The sequence below is a fragment of the Anthonomus grandis genome, chromosome 22 (genome assembly GCF_022605725.1).
Source record: "Anthonomus grandis grandis chromosome 22, icAntGran1.3, whole genome shotgun sequence".
NCBI classification, from domain to species: domain Eukaryota; kingdom Metazoa; phylum Arthropoda; class Insecta; order Coleoptera; family Curculionidae; genus Anthonomus; species Anthonomus grandis.
Genome location: NC_065567.1, coordinates 14,073,660 through 14,101,230, shown reverse-complemented (window position 1 = coordinate 14,101,230; position 27,571 = coordinate 14,073,660). Strand labels below are relative to the sequence as shown.

General features: G+C 31.5%; 1 protein-coding gene across 4 annotated transcripts in view; it reads right to left on the bottom strand.

Annotated features, from left to right (window-relative positions):
• Positions 1-23,191, bottom strand: part of LOC126749156 (forkhead box protein P1-like) — a 218,989-nt gene extending 195,798 nt beyond the window's left edge. The window contains exon 1 of one of the 4 annotated variants that reach the window (XM_050458826.1): positions 22,730-23,191. The gene's annotated coding sequence lies outside the window, so the exon portion shown is untranslated. The remainder of the gene's footprint in view (positions 1-22,729) is intronic. The other 3 variants (XM_050458828.1, XM_050458827.1, XM_050458831.1) reach the window with 3 other exon arrangements.
• Positions 23,192-27,571: the final 4,380 nt, after the last annotated feature.

The window sequence follows — 27,571 nt, the reverse complement described above, 5'->3', positions numbered from 1 at the left end:
TAATACAGCTGATATGATACAAACTCTTCCTTTTTTTCAGTATAATATTTTATAATAAGTATATAGGATGAATTAAAACGATAATTAATCCCAAGATAGGAAAAATATTACAATACTAAAAGAATAAAAACAAATTCATTAAACGTACCACCTAAACTTAGAAACAGTCAAGAGGTTACGGAGTCTATTTCATTATTTTCTATATAAGCTTATTAAACTTTGGATTTTATATAATATCTTTATTCTTGAATATATATTACAGGTTAGTAGATCCAGTTTGGAACCTAAATAAAAAAGCACAATACATTTTTTTAAGTACGTTATTTAATAAAGTATGAATTTTATGGACAGAGTGTATTATTGACAGATTGTAAGTGAATATAGAAGAGAAACAATAAAGGACTTATTGGCACGGTTTTGGTTGCAGAAGAGATATATGAATGATCCTGATATTATTTATCAGTTCTTAGTAACAAATGAAAACTGTTCTAGAAATTCAAAAACTTTTTATCTGAGTTTTTCTAATTAACATAGCTTTTAATATCCCGTATTTATTAAACAAACAAACATACACTAATCTACTTTACTCTAAATTTAAAAAAAAATTAAACTTATTTATTTATTTAATAGACAGGATCAACCCCATTACAAAGAAAATATTACAAAGTTCAATAGTTACACCTAACCATAACTTAAAATAGCTAAAATACAAATATGTTTTTACAGGCAACCAACATAAAATCAATTGAAGAGTTTACACAATCCCTCTAATTTGATTCCTAAAACTAGACAAGCCAATGCCCACAACTTCAATATCCCCATGGTTGATAATATTTAAGGTTCTTTCGATAGGGGAGTGAGTGGCATAGTTGGTACTGTGAAAAGGCAAAGCAAATAGTCGGTTTCGTCTCAAGAGTCTTGAGGGGACATTGAAGCTAATTCTACCGAGAAGGTCGGGGCATACAATCAGACCATTAAAAAGCTTAAATACAAAGCTTAAATCACCACGAATACATCTTTCTCTCAATGTTGTCATAGCCAGCACTTCCCGTGCATCATCATAAACATGATCTTTCGGTATTTCCAAATTTAATTTAAATAGACAAAATTTCAAAAACTTATTCTGAATCCTTTCAAGGGCCAGACAGCTGTTCATGTAATAGGGGGACCATATCATTGAGCCATACTCCAATAAAGAAACCGCCAAAGACATGTACACTCTCTTACAGGTCTCGACTGATTTTATCTACAGTTACGCAGAACAAAACCCAGAAACCTGGAGGACCTACCCACTATATTATTTATGTGTATATTAAAATTTAAATGATCGTCAAAATAAATGCCAAGATCCTTGATTGTATCAGAATACTGAACAGGGCTTCCCACTATATTATATGATGTTACAACTTTTTTACTTCTTTTGTGAAAACTAATATAATTACATTTCTTTATGTTTAAGAATAAGATATTGTTGACACACCAATCATTTAGCCTATTCAGGTCATTCTGTACCAAAATTTGGTCTTTGGGAGTCTGGATTACTCTATAAAATTTCAGGTCATCTGATCAACAATAAAAAGGCACTATTTTCAGAACATGTAGCTATATCATTAATGAAAATGTTAAAGAGCAATGGTGAGCAGTGTCCACCCTGAGGTACACCAGAACATACATTGATATTGCTGGATCTAGCACTACCCAATCTAACCTGCTGAGTCGGGCCTGACAAGAAGCTTGTGAACCAGGCAACTATATGATTGGAGAAACCAAACACTCTAAATAAATTTGGTCGTAGATAAGACTGTCCAACAGTTTTGGAATGGCCGACTGGATGCAAACGCCCCTATAGTTGCCTATTTGGTCATTATCATCTGATTTAAATATTGGTACCACAAAACTATGCTTCCATAATGAGGGAAAGAGCGTCGAGCCAAGAGATTTCTATCTGTTCGCAACCAGAAAATTCATTATCACCATAATACATTGAATTTGGAATTTTATTTACTGCCTACTAAGATCCAAATAAACCAATCTATCATAGGTAATGTTATTTTTTGAAAAAAATTCAAATAAGCATAAAACTGACCTAGAGTTAAGCCTGGGGAGTTAGGACTGCACTCAACCACAGCGCCAAGATTGTCACTCCCCCAGCGAGCATCTGGTACATTAAAATCACCGAAGACATAAAAATCGTAATCAGAATACTCCTGCCAGAGAATATCTATCGAGTGGCAATGGCTTTCATACAAACTGATTTCAGAATTAGGGGGAATATAAACCCCTCCAATAATAAGATTATTGTTACCCACTTTACATGATATAAACAATTGTTCCACAGAATCATATGCCAACTTAATCCTTTTAGAACTAATTCTATCACTTATATATATTAATATTCCCCCACCTCGGTTCTTACTGCTAGTGACACGAGATCTATCACAGCGGAACAGGTTAAATGATTTTACAGCCAACTCAGCATCAGAGAATCTATCAGAGAGCCAACTCTCCACAAATACCAACACACTGTATTGAGATAAAACTAGTTTACGGAGTTCTTCAATTTTAGTCCTCAAACCACCAACATTAAAACAAAATACTTGTAATGGGGCTAAAGAGTGTTTTTTCTTGTATTCTCAGATTTATAAGTATCAGTAGTCGTATATGGTGCATCATTTTTATATTTAATTGAAAGATTTGTTTCACCACTATTCTTCCTTCTATTGAGTTCAGTGACCACCCGTTTGATGCACTCTCTCTGCATTATGGTTAAATCACCTTTCATTTTATATGTATGATTCCCAGGCACCTTTCGTCCAGCCGACAGTATATCCATATCACCTTGGCCATTTTGTCTACAGCCGATTCTTTGTTTATAGACAAAAGTTCAGATACCTTTTGCTGATCATCTTGGATTCTGTCTTGAATTTTATTATAATTGGATTCAGGTACATTGTATACTATAATATTGTTAGCCCTCAGTGCTCTATCGTTGACTTCAGTTAAAACAGTATCCATACTATGGATGCTTACATACTGATTCCATACAAGCTCATTCTGAAAACTCGCCAATAGCATAAATATCAACTGTTATTTGAAAAGACTAAACTTTTTATTTCATCAGTAGTATAACGAAAAGAAAGCAAATTTTCTTAGTATAAGAGATTCAAACACGTCTTTTAAATCTCTTACACTAAAGCATACTAATCCGCTAGTGCAGCACTTAGGTATAGTAATTTTAAGATTTGACGAAAACAATTCTAAATATAAATACATGTGTTTACAAGTTTGTTTATTGCCAATGGTGTAACTTAATAAGTTTGTATACAGAATAGAAATATAAAATTACGTATTCCTACTCGCAGTTTTAGTATTCGAAATACTAAAAGTAGTTAATAATAATACGTAATAATGATTTTTTAATTAGTATTCTATTGGTAACCGGGTATAACCATGTGTGCTGTTTATTAGAGACACCCTCTAACTAAAGCAGGTTGAAGCCAAATGCAAAAAAGGCAATTCGAAAGAATCATTTTTTTTTTTGGAAAGAGTTACTAATGCAAGAATGAAAATAGTTTTCTTAATAAGCACCTAAAGATATTCCAGAAATAACCAAAGATATTTACCCTAAAGAAAAGAATAATATTATGTTTCAATATAAAACTCAGAAACTTCATTTCTGAGGGGATTTCCTTGTGATGAACATCAACCCAGCAAGATCATAATTATGACCACACGCTATCCTTACATAAACATAAATATTTAAAATCGTCTCTGAACATCTATCAATGAACATTACACTAAGGGTAATATTGATATAACTCTCTTATAACCATAGGAAATACAGAAAATTCACAAAGTAAAAATTGATTGAAGACTTTGACACTTTCGAATAATACAAATCAAAATGCTTCCACGGTATATTTAATATGCGAAACGAAAATGAATTTATCATATCATCAAACCTAGCTCCTTAAAATGATGTATTTAAGGCATCTATGTAGATTTTCATATTTTTTAAAAGGTCAGCTGTTGGTTGTGTAGAAAATCAGGCTAAAATATCAGTAAAGTTTTGACAAAGATATATACAATATTTTCATTTTAAAACGAATCACTCTTAATAACTTCTTTAAAAAAAAAGTCAATCTATACAGGGTGTCCGGAAGCTAGATGCAATCCTTTAAGGGGATGATAGCTGACTTAATTTTAAACATTTTAAGCTTAATATGTGTAGGTCGAAATTTGTTTATAAATTTTTTATGGCAATTTTTGCATTTTTTTCAAGAAATACCAAAATTTCACACTTCCACACAAACAGTATTGTAAAATGGAATTTACCAACCAAGAGTACGCTGACATTGTCTTCACATATGGACGCGCTAACGGTAATGGAGCTTTGGCACGACGCTTGTACCAGGAACGTTATCCAGATCGGAGGTTACCAAACTTCAGGGTGGTTCAAAACACCTTTCGCCGTCTTACTTAAGTTGGCATTGGGAATAATCCGGCACGTGGAGTCAACCCTAGCCATAATAATGTAGAGATTGAAGAGCAAATACTGGAAGCTTTTACCGCAGACCCTACTGCAAGCGTCAGAAAAGTAGCTGAAGACCTTGGCCTTTCTAGATGGAAGGTGTTGACGACCATGAAGAAAGATGGACAGTATGCCTTTCATGGTACAGGGGTGCAGGGCTTACAAGAAGAAGACCCTGCAAGATAAATTCAGTTCTGCCGCTTTTTATTGAACATGGACATCGAGGACCCGTTATTCTTAAAAAGTATCTTGTGGATAGACGAGTCCAATTTTTCCAGGGAGGGTATTACCAACGTCCACAACCTCCACGAATGGGTTGCCAAAGATGCAAATCCGCACTGGAAAAAACAAAAATCATTTCAGAACAGATTTTCGATCAATGTGTGGGTCGGAGTAAAAGGCAGGACTATTATTGGGCCACATTTTCTACCAGAGAATTTAAATGGTGCCAACTATTTAGATTTTCTACAAAATGATATCCCCGTTCTTCTAGACGAAGCTGGATTATTGGGAGATGAGAAAGACCAATAATCTTTCAGCAAGATGGTTGTCCAGCGCATTGGTCCTTGGCTGTCAGGAATTACTTAAACGACTGTTTTCCGGACGGTTGGATCGGTAGATGCGGAACCTTTCCTTGGCCTCCTCAATCGACTGACCTAACTCCGTTGGATTTTTTCATATGGGGCCGGGCAAAGGAGCTTGTATACACCACCGAAATAAAAATAAGAGAAGAGTTGATTCGCGAAATCAATGAAGCATTTGACAGGATGAAAGAAGATATGACCATAAGAGTATCCACCACCGAAGTAACAAAAAGGGCTCGTGCCTGTATTAGAAATAATGGATTGCATTTTGAACATGAACAATAAATAGTTTAAACAAAATTATGTTTTATTTAACATCAAAACCTAAAATAACCCCACAATCGGGGCTCTAATGCTTAGTAGGCTTATGAGAGGTCTCAGTCTAATAATTTTTTGTTTACATGACCTGCCGCATAAAAGAGGCCATAATTCTGAGAATTGGCCAGGCATCGGCATGAGTGATATCTAAAAATAAAGGGCGTTTCAATGTCTCTATTTTTTCTATAAGTTTACACAAAAGCTTGGAATTGATCGTATTTTTATTAATACACATTAGACAAAACAAAATAAACTTTGAAACTCCGATACTAAATGTAACTTGAGCTCTATTACCGTTTAAGTGTGAAATTTTGGTATTTCTTGAGAAAAATGCAAAAATTTCCATAAAAAATTTATAAACAAATTTCGACCTACACATATTTAGCTTAAAATGTTTGAAATTAAGTCAGCTATCACCCTCTTAAAGGATTGCATCTAGCTTCCGGACACCCTGTATATACAGGAGGACGTTTAATTTTATATTTGACAAAGTTCTGTCAATTATCTCTGTATTTCTAGCTAACCTCACTTTAAAATGTCACACCATTGTAAGCATCATTAAAATGTCTATTCAACAGTGCCCAAAACAATTAAATCGGTTGACGTACCAACGAATAGTGAGCTAAAATGTCTGATAATAATGACGACATTCTTTGGTATGTCAAATGTGTCAGTGTGATACGTCATTTTAAAGGACGTACAATCTATCACCCAACGGTGTATAAAAAATGTAAGTTTGTAGACTTATAAACAGTAAGACTTCACTTATTTTTCAAACAGATGTTTAAAAAATAAACAATTTAATCAGTTTATAGAATTTCTTTTATTAAATGATCAACATGTTCTGAAATTCCTCACAAACATTGGCAAGTGCTTGTCTACTAATATCTCTACATTCGCGAGTAATTCGATCCTTTAAATCATAATTATTTTCAGATGGGGTTTTATAAACTTTGCTTTTTAAATATCCCCAAAGAAAAAATTTAGTGGCCTAGCGACCATCCGGGCATTCAGTTATACTATGCCTGCCAATCCATATACCTGGAAACTATTTATAAAGCCACTCTCGAACTGTCAAAGCGTAGTGTTAAAATAATGTGTGACACTATAGGCAACCATTTGACCTACGAAAGTTTAAGTTAATAAAATGTGTTTTATTACCACACATTTTAGCTCACTATTCGCTGTTACGTCAACCGATTTTGTTCTGCATTGTTGAACAGACATTTTAATACTGCTTCCAATTATGTGTCATATGATAGGGATTTGACATATGAAAGTAAGGTTAGCTGGAGGTGATTGACAGAACGTTGTCAAATACAAATTAAACGCCCCCCTGTATATCTAAATTAACATGTTATAAAATTGTTTATTTTATTTTTTCATTAATACGTTATAATCTATTTCGTAGGATGCTGAGATAAATTCCGCTTGTGGTATAATCGATCTTTTTGACTTATAAAATATGTCAGATTACAAAAATTGTATGACTTTAGAAAAATAATAATGATTTATAAAAAGTTTCGATTAAAGCTAAGGGCAAATAAAGTATTAAAAAGTAATTCGAAAACTATGGAAAGATCACCTTTTTTATAAATAGGCGTCTTGGCAAATTTCCAGACACTACAAAACTTTGCCGTCCTGAAAATTATTAGGCTATATATCTGATAATGTGTATTGTAAAAGAAATGTATAATACTCTAGTTAGAAAACTAGGTTATTCAGCCCTTTGCCAAAATCAATGATAACTGAAAGTCAAAAAAGATCTTAAAAGGCAGACAGTTTTAGTCAAAAAAATGACATTTAAAAAATATGGAAGACCAGAAACTATATTATAGGACCCTTCTAGAACCTACCAGGGATATAGTACATACGAGTAGCAGACCCAATATACTTCCTTCTTGTAGTTTTAATCAAAGACCGGAAGAATAAAATTTAGTCCCAATGAGCTCCCTTGAGCAAAGTATAAATATTTGGGTCGTATTAATCAAGTGAAGCACATGCTTTAACTCTACCTCCATCTTTTTTTGTTGCATTAAAGCGAAATGTATTTATCTCAAGAAACTTAAGCAAAAGTATGTGCTTCTGTTTTTTTTTTTTATATGAGTCATTGTCCAATAAAGGTAACCTAAACCGTGATAAAAATATTCAGTTATTACGAAGTTTGCTCCTTTAATTTGGGAGCTAGCGAAAGAATATTAAAGTCACCAACAATAATAGTATCATATTCTATTATATTATGTTTATCGTATTATGTTTTGGGAAAATAAAAAAGAAACCATTCATGATAAAGAAACGATTTAATTACCCTATAGTTGTTTATTATAATAGTGCGTAATTATAGATCAGCGAATGATTACATAAATATATACATCTATCAGATAACAAAAATAAACATAGAAAACAAGGCCATTTGTAAATTAAAACACAAAACGCAGTACATGTTTGTTGAACGGCGAATGCCTAAGCCCAGATTTTAACTAACCAAAATAAAGCTTCACTCCCACCATGTGGTTTTAAGAATAGTTTTTAGTTTGTTGCTTTTTCCGTAGTCTGGTTTTCATATCCTTAAGTAAAAAATGATGGTGTAAACACCTATTTATTTGTTTTTTTGAATTAGATACGCTGTTAAGTAAGAACTGGTTAAGCAAGCTGCTTATTAATATTTTATTTATGTAGAAAATGTTCGACACTTAATAAAAATTACGTGTTGTACAGCGTCACCCAAATTAAATTTTTAGCTCTTACGAAGACAGAACAATCATTGCTTACTATTAATGATTATTAATGAAAGCCATTGCTTACTATTAATGACATCGTCTTATTCGAAAGTAACCTATGAATTTTTTCTTGGATTTTTTGTGACTTCAACTTTTAATAGTTTACATTAGAGGAATTAACATTAAAGGAAATATTATTAGTTACGTCGATGATGCCTATTTTTATAGCATGCATACAAATCATGGCTTACGTGATATAAGTCTTTCTTCCCTTTTGTCGAATGTTGTGGTTTTAGACTATTAGACCACCACATCTGCTATTCCTAATCTGGAACCCTCTCCTGTTTGGGTCCACTTTCGACATTCTTTTGTCTTGACTTTATCCAGTGGTCACTTCGTTTCACTCATATCTGACTTTTCACAGGGATTAGGTATACGCAATTCTTGAGATCCAGTAGACATTCTGGCTTGGTCTTTGAAACAAAACTCGTATGGTTGTTCGCAAAATGAGGGTCTTAATGCTGACTTTCTCTCCTCCCCTGATTTTATCCAAAATTCAGGCAAAGCAAAACTTCGATGCAAAAGAAATCTTATAATGCTATCTTTTAAAGTTGCTTGCTTAAGAAATGGATATAGTTTTTTTATAATATTTATCATTAATTTCATTAAAATTCTCGGTTCTCTAGTAAGTAAGTTTTACCTGATGTTTTGGTAACTTAATTTAATATTTCTTTCTCAAGCTTGTACAAAACGCACATAAAAATTTGAAAAGTTAAATTAAATTACGAGTTCCAAGTTTACTCATCCAGACTGAAAGTAAAATATCCGTGTCGAAACAGAAATATTGTATATTTTTCTACGGATCGTGTATTTATTAAGAGCGGGTTTGTAAGTCAGTTAAATCAGTATAAAAGGATTCAAGAGAATAATACAGATTCTCTATAGTTAATTGCAAACGCAATAATTTTCTTAAAAAAAAATTGTTTTCTATTTTATTTTAGGCCAGCCTGTTTATTTTTTTTAAATATTTGATTAATTGAGAGCGTAATAAACAATTAAAAAATAAAAGAGTTTGGTGATTTTACTTATATGATTAGGTATATTTTTAAAATACATAGGAAATTAAGTCTGCATCATACGAAAATGGTTAAATTTATCAGCTTCATGCATATTTCGATTTATTAATGTAGTGAAAACAGACAAATAATTGAATATCTTGTTTTTAAATTACTAATATATGTATACTTTTTTAAACAAAACACCATATAATATGATCACATGAATCTATGACAAATATTTTTCTAAACAAAAGACGAATATACACACTTTGTTTAATTCAGAAAATCTTTTGTGATAATTAATTTCAGCTTTATATGTCGATAGTTTACTTTAACTGTTTAAAAATTCGTTTTAGCCACACAAGGCCTGTGTCAATCAAGAACCACTTCCAAGGAACGCAGTCAAACGCATTTTTTCTTTTAAGTTTTAAATTATTTAACAAAATAGCAACACAACTCGAAAGTTAACAACACAACTGACTAAAGATGTCACGCACCATCGCCATGAGGCCGCGCCACTGTCGATGCTTTGATGATATATTGAATGAATATTTTATTTATAGAAAAAAAACAATCTTTAAATTAAAATAAACCGAACAGTTCTAACTTAAATTCTTAATTATTTTAAGATCTACTTTTTAAGTCATATATATAATATTATATCATAAAAATTCGATACGCCACTGTCTTTTCATAATCATATATATAACACTCAGTAAGATGCCAAATAAATCGTCATTATGCAATTTTATTTACAAAACTATTTTCTCTTGATCCTGTTTACTGACAACTGCCGAGTTTAAGCGCTTCAACCTTCACCATTGTTTTTGAAAAATATCAATAAATTTAACTATTCTACAAACATTAATATATATAACAGTACCGTATTATATTTTTTTAATCTTATATTTATTTCCTATCGTGTGTAAGTTTTCTATCGTATATAGGTATAGCTTTTTTCAGAGCATACTGTATGTGTGTTAAAATTCTATGTATAAACTAATTTTTTTTAAGTATTATGTAGAGCAAAAAGTGCCTTTTTTTGCTCCAATTAATTTATTCTCAATAAATGAATTTTCCTGATTTTTTAAACTGTATTTTTAGACAATAATTAGGTAGAAGTTAATTAAATATTTTAACTTGAATGTCATTAGTAATCACTCTACAAGGTGTCTCTGGGAGTCCTTTTACCAACATAAGTAATATGTCATAAAAATTTAGTTTTTGAAAAAATTAACTTTGACTGTCAATAATAATAATGATAATGTATTTTATTATGCTTCTTGCCAAGTGAGTAGGATGTGGGATCACATAAAACTTTTAGATTTTCACTTTTAGGTTTTAGATTTTAATACTGTCGACGGTTCGGCAAAAGGAAAAACCTTTTGTCCATAAACATTATACTGTATAATCATATAGTGATCCTCAAAAATGCTTATAGGATAGAATGGCCCCTTTGCTTCTGAAAAAGAAAGACTCATTATAATTACGTCATTACTTGGATCCATTTCTTTTTAAGAAGCAAAGAGATCATTGTATACTATAACCATTTTTGAGGTTTACTATATGATTCCACAGTATAATGTTTATGGACAAAAGGTTTTTATTGTTTGAAGACAGATATTAATAAATTTTAAAAATATCTATGTATTGGAATAGACACTGTGCATGATTTCCTTTTATCTCAATTTAAATGTAAATTAACTTAATAAAGATCAAAATTAGCTGGGTTAGCTGGATAGACGCCATGCTCTCGAAACGTCATGTATTTGCCCAACTCAACAACGATTATCGAAACGTTGGCGGCTAGGGGCTGCCGCAGGGAGGAGTATTGTCCCCTACCACAAGGTAGGTTCCTTGTGGTCGGCAGCCTGATAAATCTATTAAACAATGCTGGCCTATACACACAGGCCTACGCTGATGATCTGGTAATCCTTTGCCCAGGGAAAGACGCCGTCTCAATGCGGGGCCGTATGATGAGAGCCCTGCATATGGTGGACATATGCTGCCGCTCGGGGGGTCTCAGGATTAACCCCAAAAAAGCAGAGCTCCTACTATTCACGAGGAGACGTTACTTTGGCACGCCCCCTGTTATATCTCTAGGTGGCGTGCAGCTGCATTACTCCAGGACAGTTTGATTTCTGGGAATCAAGTTGGATCCCAAACTCTCCTGGCACGATCATGCAGACACAAGAATAAAGAAGGCCACCTGCGCGCTATGGGCCTGCAGGCGGGCTTTCGGCAATACCTGGGGTCTGTCTCCTAAGATTCTCCACTGGATCTACTCGCGCATTGTGAGACCTCTTCTCACATACTGGGCTATCGTGGTGGCCATGTACGGAGAAAGCGAAAATTCGTGCTCAACTGGACAGAGTCCAACGTCTTGCATGTCTCAGCATAACGGGTTCCATGCGGACGGCGCCAACTAGAGCGCCTGAGACTCTGCTGAGCCTTCCGCCTCTGGACCTCGTTGTGCAATTCGAGGCAATGAGGACTGCGTACAGGCTATACGTACTCGGCGAAATACGTGCTGGCGAGACCAGTCACGCAAAAATTTGGTCACGGGCCATACAGGAATGTCCTCTCCTTCTGATGGGCAGTGACTGCATGGCTCCAGTGACTGTGGACTGCGAGCACTTAAGAAGCCATCTCCATACTATCGGTATTGCGGACAACCCGGAATGCCGATGGTGCTGTGAACAGGATGAAACCGTTGACCATGTAGTCGGGGAGTGCCCAGCACTCACGCGCGCCAGGTTCAAATACTTGGGTAACACTTTCAGTGTACCGAGCGACTTTAAGTCCTTCAGACCAGAGAGCCTTATCGGTTTCTCTAAGGCCGTTGGGCTCTGGTAACCCCCGGTGGGGCATGACGGGTCCATCAGGAAACCTATATGCACAACTGCCTTGGCAGCCCACTGTTTCGTCAATTCATTTAAGATGAAAATATCGTACTTTGACTCATGGAGACGGAGTTCATCTCTAATCTTGTATCAACTCAGTAATTATATAATGCGTTTTCTGGGAAATTGATAAAACACATTAGTTTTAATATTATCTTCAAGCTATACTATTTCAGCTTATACTATTTCTGCATATATAGTTTTTTTCCAATAAATACAAAAACCAATTCATGGTCTTTGGGGTATTGCAAAAAAGGTTCTTTAAAATATCTCTCGTTTTTCTTAATTATACTTATAGGTTTAACATTTCTTCCAAGGCAGATTTTTATACATTAACTAGCTTAAAATATTAGAAACTCTATGGAAATATATTATATTATAAACATGTTAAAAATTGGTGTCATAGAAATAGGCACATCTAGACAATGTTAATCTGTAGACTTAATATTTTTTTTTTGCTAGCTACTCGATATAATATGCTTACACTAGGAAGTAGGCTTTAACTTCGCCATTTATAATTTATACTCTTATAAATATGATACAAATCAATGTCAAATGGGGTGAACAGATACTATTATTACTAAAAAAATAAAGAAATAAAAAAGAGACATAAAAAAACCAACTGCACATCGGACGTAAATCAATTTCAGCAAGTATCCTCCAATTTAGTTCATTAAAAATCCCACCGTGGTCTGCCTAGGCAAAAAATGGCATAAATGCGTGCTGATAGCCCACCCTTAATATTTTGCTTTTATTTTCCTCTTAAGAGGGGATTAGTTCCCCCTAATGACCTTGAAATTGCTACTTTTGGGTTACATTGTGGAAGATCCCTAGGGCAAAAAATCGTTTGTTCTTATTTGGGAAAACTATGGTTTGATCGCAATAAAGACAGGGTATATTGTGTTTAAAACGATGACTTAGCTTGATCGTATTATAATAGTTATATTTGTGTATACATAAATAGTTTTTTAACTGAAATTATTTCATAAAAATTTCAATTAGTAGAAAGGTTTACAATAAAGCGAATGAGAATTACTAAGATTAAGAGAATAAGTATATGAACAATTTATTTATAGAATACGTGAATAGATGAATAAACTTATCTAAGACCAACGAATGTAATTACATCTCTATTGAAAACACTAGAGACAGTATATTAGCAAAGAGAAAATATTTACCCAATTTAATTGCTAAAAAGATAACAGCAGGTGCAACATCATGGTTAGACAAAGTCCTGTAATAATAAATTGATAGAGAAATTTCGTTTAGTACTACCGTGATAGCTTTGGAGTCCTTCAAATAGTCAAAAACCAATGTTAATAAAAAGGACCATGCAAAAAATAATTAAAAAGTTAAACTTTACATATAATTATAAGATTTTCTTGCCTTTGATACGGATACATGAATAATGCTGATACGAAGCCAGCAGGAATAATATAGTATTACGGTTTCCATATAGCCATAGGACACAAATTATATATTAATAAGATGTTTATTTCAAAAATAGTAATATAACAGTTTTGCAGTTATCACAACACTTTAAGTATATTACTATTTTCACCACGATGTAACAACCAAAAATTTACATCTCTCTGGGCAATTCTTATTTTTTAAATCTTTTACAAAATTGCTTGCATGTTTGAACTGCAGTGTATAATAGACTTCTTTGCACTCATGAAAATCTAAGGGCAGGATTTTGTATCGATTGATTATTTAAAAATCTTGTATTGAATTCTTGACTAATATTTTTTTTTAAATATTATTAATCACTAATCTGATGACAGATGTTTTATAATTTATGAATGTATATTGTGTCTTAGAATCCTCAAGCAAGTTAATTTCTAAATAGTGCTTCTTTATTTTTAATGTATTATTTCCAGAGGAGATAAGTCTGACAGCTGTACCCGAAATACATATGCCATAATAGATTGCAGATTCAACTAGTGACTTATAGATAATCATGATATGATATTGACTCATAAAACAATTTATTGATATGCTGTGCCTCAAAATATATAATTTATGTATAAGTTTTAGAATTTTGTTAAAAATATGGCAATTTTATTAGAATGTGGCAGTCTCGTTTTATACTCTTAAGTATTTTATAGTATTAAAAGCACTCATTTTTGGAATTTACTTACAAATTTCATTATTAGAACAATAATTATTCTAATGTATTTTTATTCATATATAAAATGTGACTTATCAACATTGAGAGAAAACAAACTAAAATTGAATCACCTTTTACCGAGATGAATAAGTTTTTCAGCCTAAATAAATATTTCGTTACCAAAATTTTTCTTTTGTGATTATCACTACGTCGTTAGCATAGCACAAAACAGTGTTACTGGGTAAAATAGAAAAAATGCCAATACTAAAAACAGAACAAAATATATAAACAAAATAAAAACAGTATACGTAACTGTAACCTGCGGCATACCACATCTCGCAAGCCGAGTAGAGTTTTTAAATTCTATTATTTAAATATGATTTTAAAAGATCCTTTGACAGCCTTCTAATACCCTTTTGTTTAGCCTGTTTAACAAGTGATGTGGCACAGTGTCAAAGGCATGGGCTAAATCTAAAAAACTGTCAAACACTTCACTCGTGCGTTATAGAAAGTTATTTTTATCAGAAGATATTTCACAGCTTATAAAGTACAATTTTAGGGATCTGCTAAGTGAAGATAATGAAGAAATGTTTGACTATATTATATGTTTTAACATTATACAAAGAATTTAATTCATTATTTTATTTTAAATGGCATGACCTTGGAAAAACCCTAAGATTGACTTAATGAGAGAAAATTGGGGATAGTTTAATTTTTTCCCTCAAAAAAGTCAATATATAAATTTATTTAAATGTAGACACTTTTAGAAAACTATTGACAACATACGTATTTATTATTTATGATCAAAGGTATAAAAAATGCAACTGGTATAATTTATTGAATTTACGAATAAAACAACAATCGTTATGCAAAAACATATTATGCCATAAAAAGTATAGGTTCAAAAATAATGTAAATTATAATTTATAGGTAATTGTAGAAAACGCGATAAATCGGCTAAGCATATACATGTATTTTATTTATTTATTATAATATAGGTACATTTAATCCTTTAAAACAATGTAAGTCAATTAGCCATTGTTATTTAATCGTGTGTGTTTGATAATTATTTAAGGATGCCAAAAAATATCCTTCTTATTTGCGCTGCATACAGAAAAAGATGTCAGAAATTGCAATAGAATTAACCCGCGTAAAAAAAAATATGATGTGATGAAGGAATGAAAATGACAAGGAATAAAAATATGGCGATATTCCCTTCCAGGAGAATCTATCATTCCATAAAATTAACTAGCACTTGAATTTATAAACATTAGTGCCAAATAATCCGAGGAGTGTGTTTGTATACAACATTTGATGATAATCGATCAAGTGGTTTAGAGCTACATCTCATTATTTCTTTTTTATAAAACAAAGAATTTTTATTAAAGCCAATTTTTTTAATACTTGGTCACATATCAAAATTTATGACGTTTAACCTAGACAACTTTGCAAACCGCTCCAAATTTTGCAATAAAAATTATAAGTAAATGTGACAATAATCTATATATTTTCTAAATACAAATACTACTTTTCACTGTTTTCAACGTTAAATACTATTGAAACTTTCCACTATCTAGAGCTGAACATTCCACTATACAGAACTAAGGTATCACGCAGGTTCTTGAGTGTAGGTACCGTTTTGTTCCTGCAAAACCGGGGAAGGTTGAGCTGGTAACCTATCTCTTATTATTTAATGTTAACTTTGGTTTTTTTTCATTATACACGGATAATGAAACAAATGAAAGATAGATAATAAATCATAATAACTAATAGGTTAAACAGTTTTTGTTTTAAGCCTAATGTTTGATCTGCGAAGCTCTTAAAGATGTTTACCTTTTGTAGTTAAAGAAACAAATACAGATAATATATAAAATAAAATTATATCGGTAAAGATTGCGCTTCTAACTTTTCACGGACGCTAAAGTTAATTTAAGTAATTCGATTTTTACCTCAATTGGAAAAAAAACACTAACTAATTGAGGTAAAATGGAAATTCTACAGTCTCCCTACCTTTGTTTATTTAACCTAAATCTGGTTCATAGTTCCCGACATGTTTTGGACACAGTGGTGTCCATCATCAGGACATAAAATTACACACACTATGATTTGAGTTTATGTCAAAAAAAAATTTTTATCATGCCCCTTCTTTTTGACACAAACTCAAACCTTGGTGGGTTTAAGTTTAAACTTTTTATCCCCTGATGTACGACACAACTGTGTGCGAAACATGTTGGGAATTTTAAACTAGAAGCAGTATGTAAGATTTTCATTTTACCTCAATCTGCGACTCCACTGTAAGTATGAACAATTTCTTAACTAGTAACTAATTGGTTATGAAAAAAAAAGCAAAGCTGATACCTCCAATTTACGATTTAGATTTGTAAAAAAATGTAAAGTTTTCATGGATTTAAAAACTAAAAGTTAACCTCTAAGAGGTGTAATAAAGTGAGTCCCACCGGTCAAATAAATACCTAAAACCAAATACATTTGTGCATATAGTTCTTGCAAACTAGCAATTAAAACAAACTTATGATGAAAATTAAATAGTGATTATAATGAAAATGTATAGTAAAAAGAAAATTACTTTGTCACTGATAGCACCCAATTAATTAATTTTTTTTTGAAAGTTTCATATAGTTATATCTTAAATTAACCATTATTAGAGCGTTAGCTTAAAAACTTAGAAACAAAAAATCAAGAATCCCATAAAATTTAAAAATTGCTGACAAAAGCTCATTTTTTAAAAGAAAATTAAACGCACTCAAAGCACTTTATCATGCAGGGCGCAAAATAGCACATTGGGACTTTAAACACTTTACCGATAACATCCCTAATATGTATGCATAATTTTTTCCTGTACGTCTCTTTCGTATTTTGGAGATCACTACGTAACCTTTCTTACTGATGTAATTTTTGTATAGATATTAAAAAGAACCAGACATTATTAACTCAGAGGTTTTTTATTAATTACTTATTAATTAAGAGGTTCTTTAGTCAAAATAATTTAACTAAAGAAGATCGTTCAGAATTCAAAAAGAACAATATTTTTTCATAAATTTTTCACATAAAACATTAAATTAAAAGAAAAACTACATACATTAATATTTTTCATTATCTAAATTCGATTTACTGCACGTGGCAACATACTATATGTAATCATAAAATTTCTAATATGTCTTGCTGCCCCTTGATTACTTATACGCTCCGTATATAAAAAGAAACCAGAAAATGCCGATCCAAGCAAAGATCTTTGTGGTCTTATGCTGTAGAGTATTTCAAAACGCCCCTTTTCGCTCACTTAATCAGGGAGGGTTGATTTGTATCAAATGATTTTTTTTATCAGATATCTTTTAACTTTTTCACAGTTAAATACGTGCAAACCTCGAAAAATATTATTTTTAGAAAATCGTATGATAAAGTTCTACCAACTATGAATCGTGGTTCACTGACAAGTTTCCTTGAAAAATAATTTGTAAAGGAACAAAATGTTGCATCCAAAATAACATGCATAATTTGCATCAAGCCGATGTGTAAACAGTGTACTAAATTGTTCGGTAAACAAGCACTTTGCACTTTTTAACGACAATAGTTTTACAAAAAAAATCGTTTTTAAAGCTTAGGTATTAGTTTTAAATAGTTACTTTTTTATTTATAATAAATGTAGGAAGGGTTGCGATCGACAAATAATATATACAAGGTGTTTGTAAAAGGTCTTCAAAAAAGGACAAAACCCACTACATTATCTTTAGACTAAAATTAGTCACCGGAGAGTTAAGTAAATTTACTTTAGTACCAGGTTGTTTAGTTTGGGCGATAGATGGCCCCAAAATAATAATAATTTTAAAGTGATTTTACTTGATTAATTTAAAAACTCCACAAACTATTTTGCCAAAAATTGGTATATTATATTTGGCAATCATATTTACCTAATTTACCAGTCCATGGACGTAGAATCTCGAAAAGATGTAGATTCTTATGAAGACCTTTTACAGACATCCTGTATACTATTTTAATTATAGGCTTCAATAAATTGGGTTATATGATTTTGAATTTATTAAAAGTTTAACGAAAACGAAAAATATCGAAATTACACTGATAACTAAAAATCACGTTATTAAACGGATTTAAATAGAGTGCCCGGATAGTATAAGAAATAAGTAATATATTTTCAGTAAAATGAGAATTGATGAATTTTATTCATGATTTTATGTCGTTTGTAAAGGATCTCTATAAAGAAAATTACGTTTTCATCTTCATTACTGTTATGTTTTTCATGAAAAGAGGAAGAAGAGCTAAGAGGGAAATAGACCACAGAATCACAATGTATTCTATGTATCGCCAAATTTGTTCCTTCGAGCTTATTTATACAGTATGGTGACTTTAACTGGAATAAATTCAGTTAAAACTAATCAAAATTTATCTCGCAAAATTCCTGAGACCCGTCGATTTTTGTTTTATTTTTCACATTTCAAGATAGTTTTTGTATTTTTTCACCTACAGGGGGAGTCCAAATTAACCCAAACTTTTTTTTTCAAATGGAAAGCCACTTTTTTTAAACTCTCATTGAAAAGAGCCCTTTTTCCTGATTAAATTACCCTATTTACTTTTGTGATTATCTAAAGGAGAAATACGAAAAAAAAACCATTAAATTATTAAAAGTCTCGAAATATTTTGTGTTGGTAAATTTTTGGCGTGTTTGTTTATTTTATTGGTATCGAGACATTTCCTGACATTGTTGTAGTGTCACTGTTAAAGTGAATTTCAACCAGTCGTTAAATAAGTTAACTTATATTGAAAAAATGCCTTATTTATCCGAATCCCACAAGAATGAAATCTTAATGATGATTGGTTATGGGGACAGAAGTCGTACTCAGCTAGAGGTTGTCCACTTATTCAGGCAGAAATATCCAGATTTGCCACCTATTAACCAAGGTACGGCAAGTAAAATCAAAAGCAGATTTCGAGAAGTTGGGCACGTGAGGGATGTTTCAAGATAAAGGTCTTCTAAAATCGATGAAAACACCCAATTAAATGTATTGTAAGCGATGGAAGAAAATCCGGTAACTGCAGCCAGAAGAGTAGCTCGCGAAAACTCTATTCATCATAAATCTGTGCTAAAAATTTTAAAAAGTGCAAACAAATGACCTTATAAAATGCAACCCGTTCAAGAGTTATTGGAAGACGATCCAGATCGCAGAGTTCAGTTCTGTGAATTAATGATGAACGCCATTGACGAAAATCGCATATCTTCGGAGTGGATCCTTTTTCTGATGAGGCTACATTCACCCTAAATGGCCATGTTCATAAGTAGAACTGTCGCTACTGGTCTGACGAGAACCCACACTGGGTAAGGGAAACTAATACACAATATCCCCAGAAAACTAATGTTTGGGCTGGCATAATTGGCTGGCAAGTTATAGGGCCCATATTCTTCAATGATACTTTAACTGGGAAAAGATATCTAGAATTTCTTGAACATGAACTAGTTCCAGTCTTACGTACCTTATATCCGAGTCAGTTCGATCCAGATTTGTATGATGAAAGAATCTGGATGCAACAAGATGGTGCTCCCCCACGTTATGTCCGTAATGTAAGCCAGTATTTAGATGACAATTTTCAACAGATGGATTGGTAGAAGGGGTGCAATTGAGTGGCCGGCACGTTCTCCCGATCTTACCCCACTTGATTTTTTTTCTGTGGGGACATTTGAAAAATCAAATTTATATGAGCAAACCAGGAAACCTAGACGAACTCAAAGAACGTATTAGGTAAGAAATCCGACAAATATCTCCAGAAGTGCTAGAAAATGTCTGAAACGAATTTTATTATCGTCTTGGGCTTTGCCAACAAGTAAATGGTGCTCATTTTGAGCATCTTATACATTAATCGTAACTTTTAATAATTTGATCTTTTTTTTTTTTTTTTCGTATTTCTCCTTTAGATAATCACAAAAGTAAATAGGGCAATTTAATCAAGAAAAAGGGCTCTTTTCAATGAGAGTTTAAAAAAAGTAGCTTTTCATTTGAAAAAAAAAGTTGGGGTTAATCTGGTTTATATGAAAAAAAAAATAAACAAAAATCGAAGGGTCTCAGGAATTTTGCGCGATAAATTTTGATTAGTTTTAACTGAATTTATTTTAGTTAAAGTCACCGCACTGTATATCGACTAACGATAGGAGATGGTAAGTAAGCATCTGACAGCAATAAATTCATAGAAACAAACAGAAATTGTTTCAGAACACAAAATATTGTCTGATATTTAGGAAATTAGGAAGAGACAAACCTATAGTTATCATCATCAATATATGATATTCCGGTTCCATCCAAAATACATTTGCTCTATACCCAAAACTTGCATTCTTAAAAAGAACAATAGCTTTTCCCTTCTAAAATTATTTACATCCCAGTTTGGCTCTAGACTTGGAAGTCGTTCCATATCCAAAATAAAAATCTATTATAAATATAGTGGATGTGTTTGACAGGAGAGGTGCTTACTTCTATGATTCTCTCAAATCTGTGTCAACTGGGCTGTCATGACATCCTACCGGAAAAATTGTACACCTCATGGTTTAATTTTGGGGCCATTATTGTTCCTGCTCTATTCGAACGATTTATCTCTTTAATCGAATTCTGTAGTTACAGAATTGCATCTCATGTGGACTCTCAGAGATCTCCCCGGGTGCTGACAGAGGGATTATAGGTGGCAAAAGAGTGCAAATGAATTGTTATCAAATACAGAAAAAATCTTTAATATTCGATTCTGATTAAGACCTGAGTACTAGGACAGTCTTTGATAGTTTGACCCCAACATGGTATAAATAAAACATAATACTTTTGTAATTAAGTTATATAATTATCTTCCAGACAGCATTACGGTAATGCAGTTAAAAAAAATTAAAATGAGGATAAAAAACATATTAATATATTTGGGTTCTTACTACATTAATTGTTGGACAAACCACTGGAAATTGATTTATTTATAAAGAAATTACTTTGTTCGGACCTATGTCCCAACGTTCATGCATTGTGTTTATATTTGTCTTATAGGTTAAAATCCCTAATTGGCCTGTTCATTTAGATTCTTCTTTTTTTCTTTGTGACGATGCTTACATTGTAAAGTTTTTGAAAACAAGTATTTGAAGCAAATAAAAGTTTTTTGATTTGATTTTTGATTGTGACACGGTATATTATATCTAAAGGGTTTATGTTAAAATCCAGTTCAATTCATAGATAAACAACAATTCAGTAATATTTTTTGTTTTTTTTTATAGTCTTTTTATTTATATGAAGTCTTGTAGATATTTTCCAAGAATATAAAGAAAGTCTAAGAACCATAGAATCAATACATATATTAATAATAAATCATAACTAATAAATGCATTTTGACAATGATTTTTGGCGACAATGATAGTTTTATTTAAAAAAAAATATTTAAACCTTACCTGAATCTACTAAAAATCACTCAACACTGTCAAAAATATGTCCAATGGTTTGTTTAAGAAAAAAATTTAGCTAATTAAAGCTGTAGAACCAAAAGGCCCATGTCCCTTCCCGATCTACCGTGAGTCTCAAAAGTAAGAACTATCACTTATTCTAATACAAAAGAGTGTAATACACTAGAAATCTGAACCACTGGAGAAGCATTCTTTCTAAGAAAATCAATATTCTTATTGTAATATATCATATATGCATATAGAATATACAGGGTACATCATCAGTACTACCATCTTATTCGAATTAATAGACTTAAAAATATCATCATTTTATTTAAAAGCAAGATTAAAAGAAAAACACATAAGTTACCTAATATAATACTTGCCATTCATACATTTTAATACAATATATTTAACTATATATAGAAACTTTACGTCTAAAGTGTTTCTAGAAATAAAATCTACATATTAATTTAAAGTTTACCTTTTACACATATCATTTCCTTAAATATACAAATATAGCCCCATTTCAGTTTACAATGGCTTTACCAAACAATGACATGTTTTTTTTATTATTATTTGTTGAATTTTATGACTGATTATTTCGACATTTTTTGCAAAACAATTTTCAGCTCAAATCGTACAACACGTGAAAAATTATTTTAATTTAACTTAAAGTAATACAATTTTTCATTATGGTTTAAATTATATTAATGACCATATTTATTGAAATGCTCAAATTAAATAAAAATAAAAAATTATATGTAAGAGATGTTATGTGTGGCATCCGGAGCGCAACTTCTGGGAAATATATTATAATTTTTTACATATTTTTATTTTACATACATTTATATTGTATTTTAGATATATAGTGTGGTTTAAATTTGTGACATTTACTTATTCCATTATATTTTTTTTATTTTTATACTATACTTTTTGGGTTTCTTGAACTTAAGCTAAAAATTTTTCTTTTAATTCTTTTCTTTTCTCTTAATGCCATATTGACAATTTCTTAGCATAAAAGAGTGAACGTATTTATAAAATAAATATTGTTTTATGTAGCCGGTACTTACTGCCAGGGTCAACCTTTCCACATGTTTCAAAAACAAAATCCATAAAAATCCATATAAGCTGTTAAAAAGTATTTTTTTTTTGAAAAAATGAAAATCCTGTCAAAATCTTGTCAAACCCGAATGAGTCACTAATCACTCGCACCTAGATGTGTCGCGATAGCGCTGACGTGAGTTACGTAACTCCGCGAATATCCGTCATTCTCCGTAAAAAAAGAGCGGGCTTTTTGAAATGTGAGGTTATGATGGCCCAGATTATGGACGGCGGTGAAAAGCTCGACAGTAGTGGGTCGGCTATTAAGAGAGAGAGACAGTCAAAGTATTGAATGACGGCGGACCGCGTATAGTTTCGTACTGAAAGCGGTTCAAGCAGCCACGCTCACACACACAAAGTTTGTACGGCACACATAATGTGCTGTGTTGTTTACTGTTTACTTGTCTGATTCCATGCCGCTTGCCTCGCCTGACGTATATGAGAGATGTTGTTTACCCAGTTATATTTAGAGTTAGAGAAATGCAAAAGCAAACCAACTACACCTGCCTTGACGGCTGGGATATCATCCCGCAGGGGCGTATTTTGTTGTCTGTTAATCCTCAACGGTCGCTTGCCTTAACCACTTTTAATCGGAAAGCCATAGCCGTCTTTAAATTAAAAAAAAATATGTATAATTTATAAAAACTACTTATACTTATTGAGTTTACTATTTCGTTTTTTTTGTAAAAAAAAATCTAAGAGTTTTAAACCACTTTTAAGAGAGTGAAATAATACCCTTGAATTGACTTGAGGAATTTTGTCGTAACTTAAATACTTAGAAAGTTAAAAAATTATTTTTTGTTGTAATTACAAATATTATATAACATGATAGTATTAAATATATTTTTAAATAAATTATAGCACGGCGGATCAGATCAATAAATCATTCAGAATTAGAATATAGTTTGTTATTCCGAATTTCTTAGTAGATATCACCTTTGGTAAAAATTTACCCTAGCGAAGACAGTCCTATGCTTATAGTATTTTACCACGAGATTAGATAATCATATAGTTTATTTTGTAGTAACGCCCTCATCTGCTTTAAAAGGATGTTAGATATTCATACATTGATTAAATTAATGGTATTTATTAATAGATGGTTTGTTGTCCTGTAATTTTGGTTCTTCTACTTGACTAAATGCTGAAATGGCATTTGAATTATTTTTTTAATTAATACGTAAAAATATACCAATATTTATTATTGTTTTAATTATGTGTTAGAAAATGAGTTAATACCAAATTGAAAGAACTCGTCCATTATCTCAAAGAGACCTTCGAAACTAGAGAAAAAATAAAAAACTCCAAGTCTCAGTCTCAAAACATCTTTTATGTGTCAATCAGGTTACATGTTTCACTAATAAAGCATCATCGTAATTACAATAAACAGAAAAACACACGTAATTACAATAAAACCTTACACTAAAACAAAATCAAATTTTAAAATTAGTTAAAATTTACCTGCTAACTACTGACAAATAAAATTTAAATCGGAGAATACCCACATATTTTATAACAAAAAACAATAACATAGCGCAAAAATTTAACAAAAAAATATAAAAAAAAGGAAAAACGTGACTAGTGTAGTATTTGAACCCACGCTCTCGAGACACGACTGAGACCTGAAGTATTGTATTTTTTCTTATGAGTTAATACCAGGTTAATAATAGTATAGCTAATATTATTAGTATTCTGTATACATCGAAACAGAGGTTACCGTCTTACAAAGCTCAGATTTTTACATCTCTTCAGTATTGTTCTCACATATGAAGCTCTACACCAAAAGACACTTTGAAGCTGCTTGATTCCATCTAGCAGACGCTCATATCTTAACACCTAAGGCAACTCATAAATATTGAGTGCCTCTGCAGACACCTAAAACGTTATTATGTCGGGACTTCTTTTTATGAAAAAGTCTGTGGAATCAACTCCCAAAGGACATTACAACTTGAAGAACTTTAGGAAAATTATCCACAGATACTTTCGTAGCCCTTGAACTACTCGTGATACTCGAATACTATATGGTTTACCAATATACAAGCCATTACGTTCGACTAAATATACACGATACATATTGTTTTTACCAAAAAATATAGTAAAAAAAAAGTTTTTATTAGTTTTAATATATAAAATAAAATTATTTTTTTTTAAGTCGTAAAAATGAAACACAAGCAAAAACTTCTTATGTAACTTAAATACGTTAACATTTCTCTTTACTTAAACAAATTGGCGCCCTACATGAAGTTCAACATAGAGCAAAATCACAATTAAATTAACACATTGTACTTTAATCCTTAAAGGTAAAGTGTGTTAATTTAATTTTCATTTTATGAAAAGCATTAGCTAAGCCTAATTATAATTTACGTTATTGTTGCCATTAAAATAAAAGCATATATTTTTTTGAGCATTTGGAATGCACTTTTGAAATAAATATTCAATCATTTATTAGTTCAATGTTATAAGGTTTGATAATTAAATACATACAATTATTACAGTTTGTTTTAAACAAAAAATAACAAACCATTTTTTTTATAAAAGTAGTATGTTCTTATAATGCATATTATAAAGGCATATTATGATTTTAATGCGGAGCTATGAATAAATCACATATATTAATAAGGCAAGTTTACGTATAAATTATTTCCTGCTGTGAAAAGCATATAAGCCGGTCTATTATAATGGCGTTAAAATAGGATTTCTAGTCGTCACCTAAAGTAGCATCAAAAGTAGAAATAATTACTGAACTCATTTAAAGCATAAATGAAATAAGTGGGTAAATCAATATATTGATCGACCTTGACGGCAAATCAGTATTCATAATAAACGCTTTCGATTTGGGGAAAAAGGGAGCGATTTTATCCTCAATATGAGCCTCAAAGGTGCAAAATTATTATAAGGCCTGTATGTGAGCTTAAGGACCGACTCCACCCTCCGTATCTCTGCTGCTGATGCTACTGCTGTCAGTTTAATCGTCTATGTTAAAACCCTATTTAGGAAAAAATTTGCTTATAAAGAGTCGCCCTAAAATTACTATAATACCTATTTTATAATATGGTTTTTATTGGATTTTTAAGAGATTTTAATTTAATTTTATGTATGTATAAAAAGATTACAAAACGTATTAATTTGTACCACGTATACTTTATTCAGAAAAATGTTTGACTCGGAAATACAACTTTACAAGAGGAAAACTTTATTTATGTTATAAATAGTAATATTTCATAAATTTGGCAATATGTGTTCGTTTATTTTTAGGCTAATACAGTAAACAGGATTGTATAATATTTATTATATAAAATCAATCGGGCATTGAAAACAATACAGACTGTGATTAATTTTGCTATATAATTCGTTTAAAACAATGGGCATAAAACATTAGCTTTATTTGACTACCTGCTCAGGACAAATAACAATGCCCCTAATATTTTCAAAAATCATTAAATACTTATTTATTTATTAAAGAAACCATATTACATACCTTTGTAATATATAGTTTTTTTCATTATTGTTAAATTGACTTGTTCAGATCGACAAGATTTATAAGAAATCTAGAAGCAGTGGCGGACTATTGTCAAAACAGTTAAGTATAAGTTTCCAAGGTGAAGGTGATATAGTTGCAGTTGCAGTAAAATTCTAGAGTGTTTGGAAAAAATATGAGATTATTCGGTCTATTATTATTTTTATATCATTATATCTTTAAGATAGCATAGGTTAAGAAAAAGACGAACGGTTCGGATCTCAATCGTTAAAGCCTATAGGAGCCTCGCATTTTTATTTGTAAGCACTATGTTAAACTAAAATAGTGACTAAATTATTAAGCAACCATTTTAACTAAGAAAAAAAATGATTATTGCAAAATTTAGACTAAAAATGGGAGAATCTTTTTTATACCAACTATTACAAAATATATGCATTCTAATATATTTTACGATAAATGAATAACTTCATTGCTTACTTATTTCGGAATGTCGCTATTTAATAGTTTTGCTTCAATAATCGAAAGAGAATTTTATAATTAAAGTAAAATAAACATTTTAAAAGTTGATCCTGTATGTTCGATGAAAAAGCTTAACTTACTAAGCAACCGAGACTAAGCATGAATTTGAAATGAAGCTGAATTGATAGTTGTAGAAGAAGTATAATGCAAAACAAGAGTGAAGTTCAAAATTCTATAAAGAATTTATTTAATTCTTGTTATAGCATATACTATTTTATGCATATTTAGTAATTTTATAGGATTTATTTATTAACCCAGTTAAATTCCATTGCTCAATCTATCAATTCGTATTATCCAACTGGAGGTAAAATAACCAAAAAGTATTGAGCAATATTATCAATGCTTATTCAAATGAGTAAGCAAGAGGGATAAAAAAAAGCTAATAAAGCTAATGGAAATAAAAGGGCTTTTGGATCGTTTTAATCTTTGAATTCTGGCTTGGGTTAGATCGAATTTTGCGGCCGTGGCAATTGGGCTTCATTTTATAAGGAAAGTTCGTGTACGAGACAAGCGCCGACGAAGCGTGTCATTATAAAAACGCGAAAGAACATTAAAATGTGCCGGGAAGTTTCGGCAACCGTTACTTCATTAGGGTTTGGGCCGATTCTAATCGCTTCAAGGCCCTCCGGGACTTTGGCTTGTTTTCTTGTTTCTATCAGTGACGGGGAATAAAGGAGCTTAAAAATCTTATGACCCTATTTTTCAGTATGGCCTTAATGGTTACCTATTTTAATTTAAACTTTTAAAAATTGTAGAAATAATTGGTTTGATAATATACATCGAAAAATTAAAAGAGGGTCAAGCACTTAAAGACACG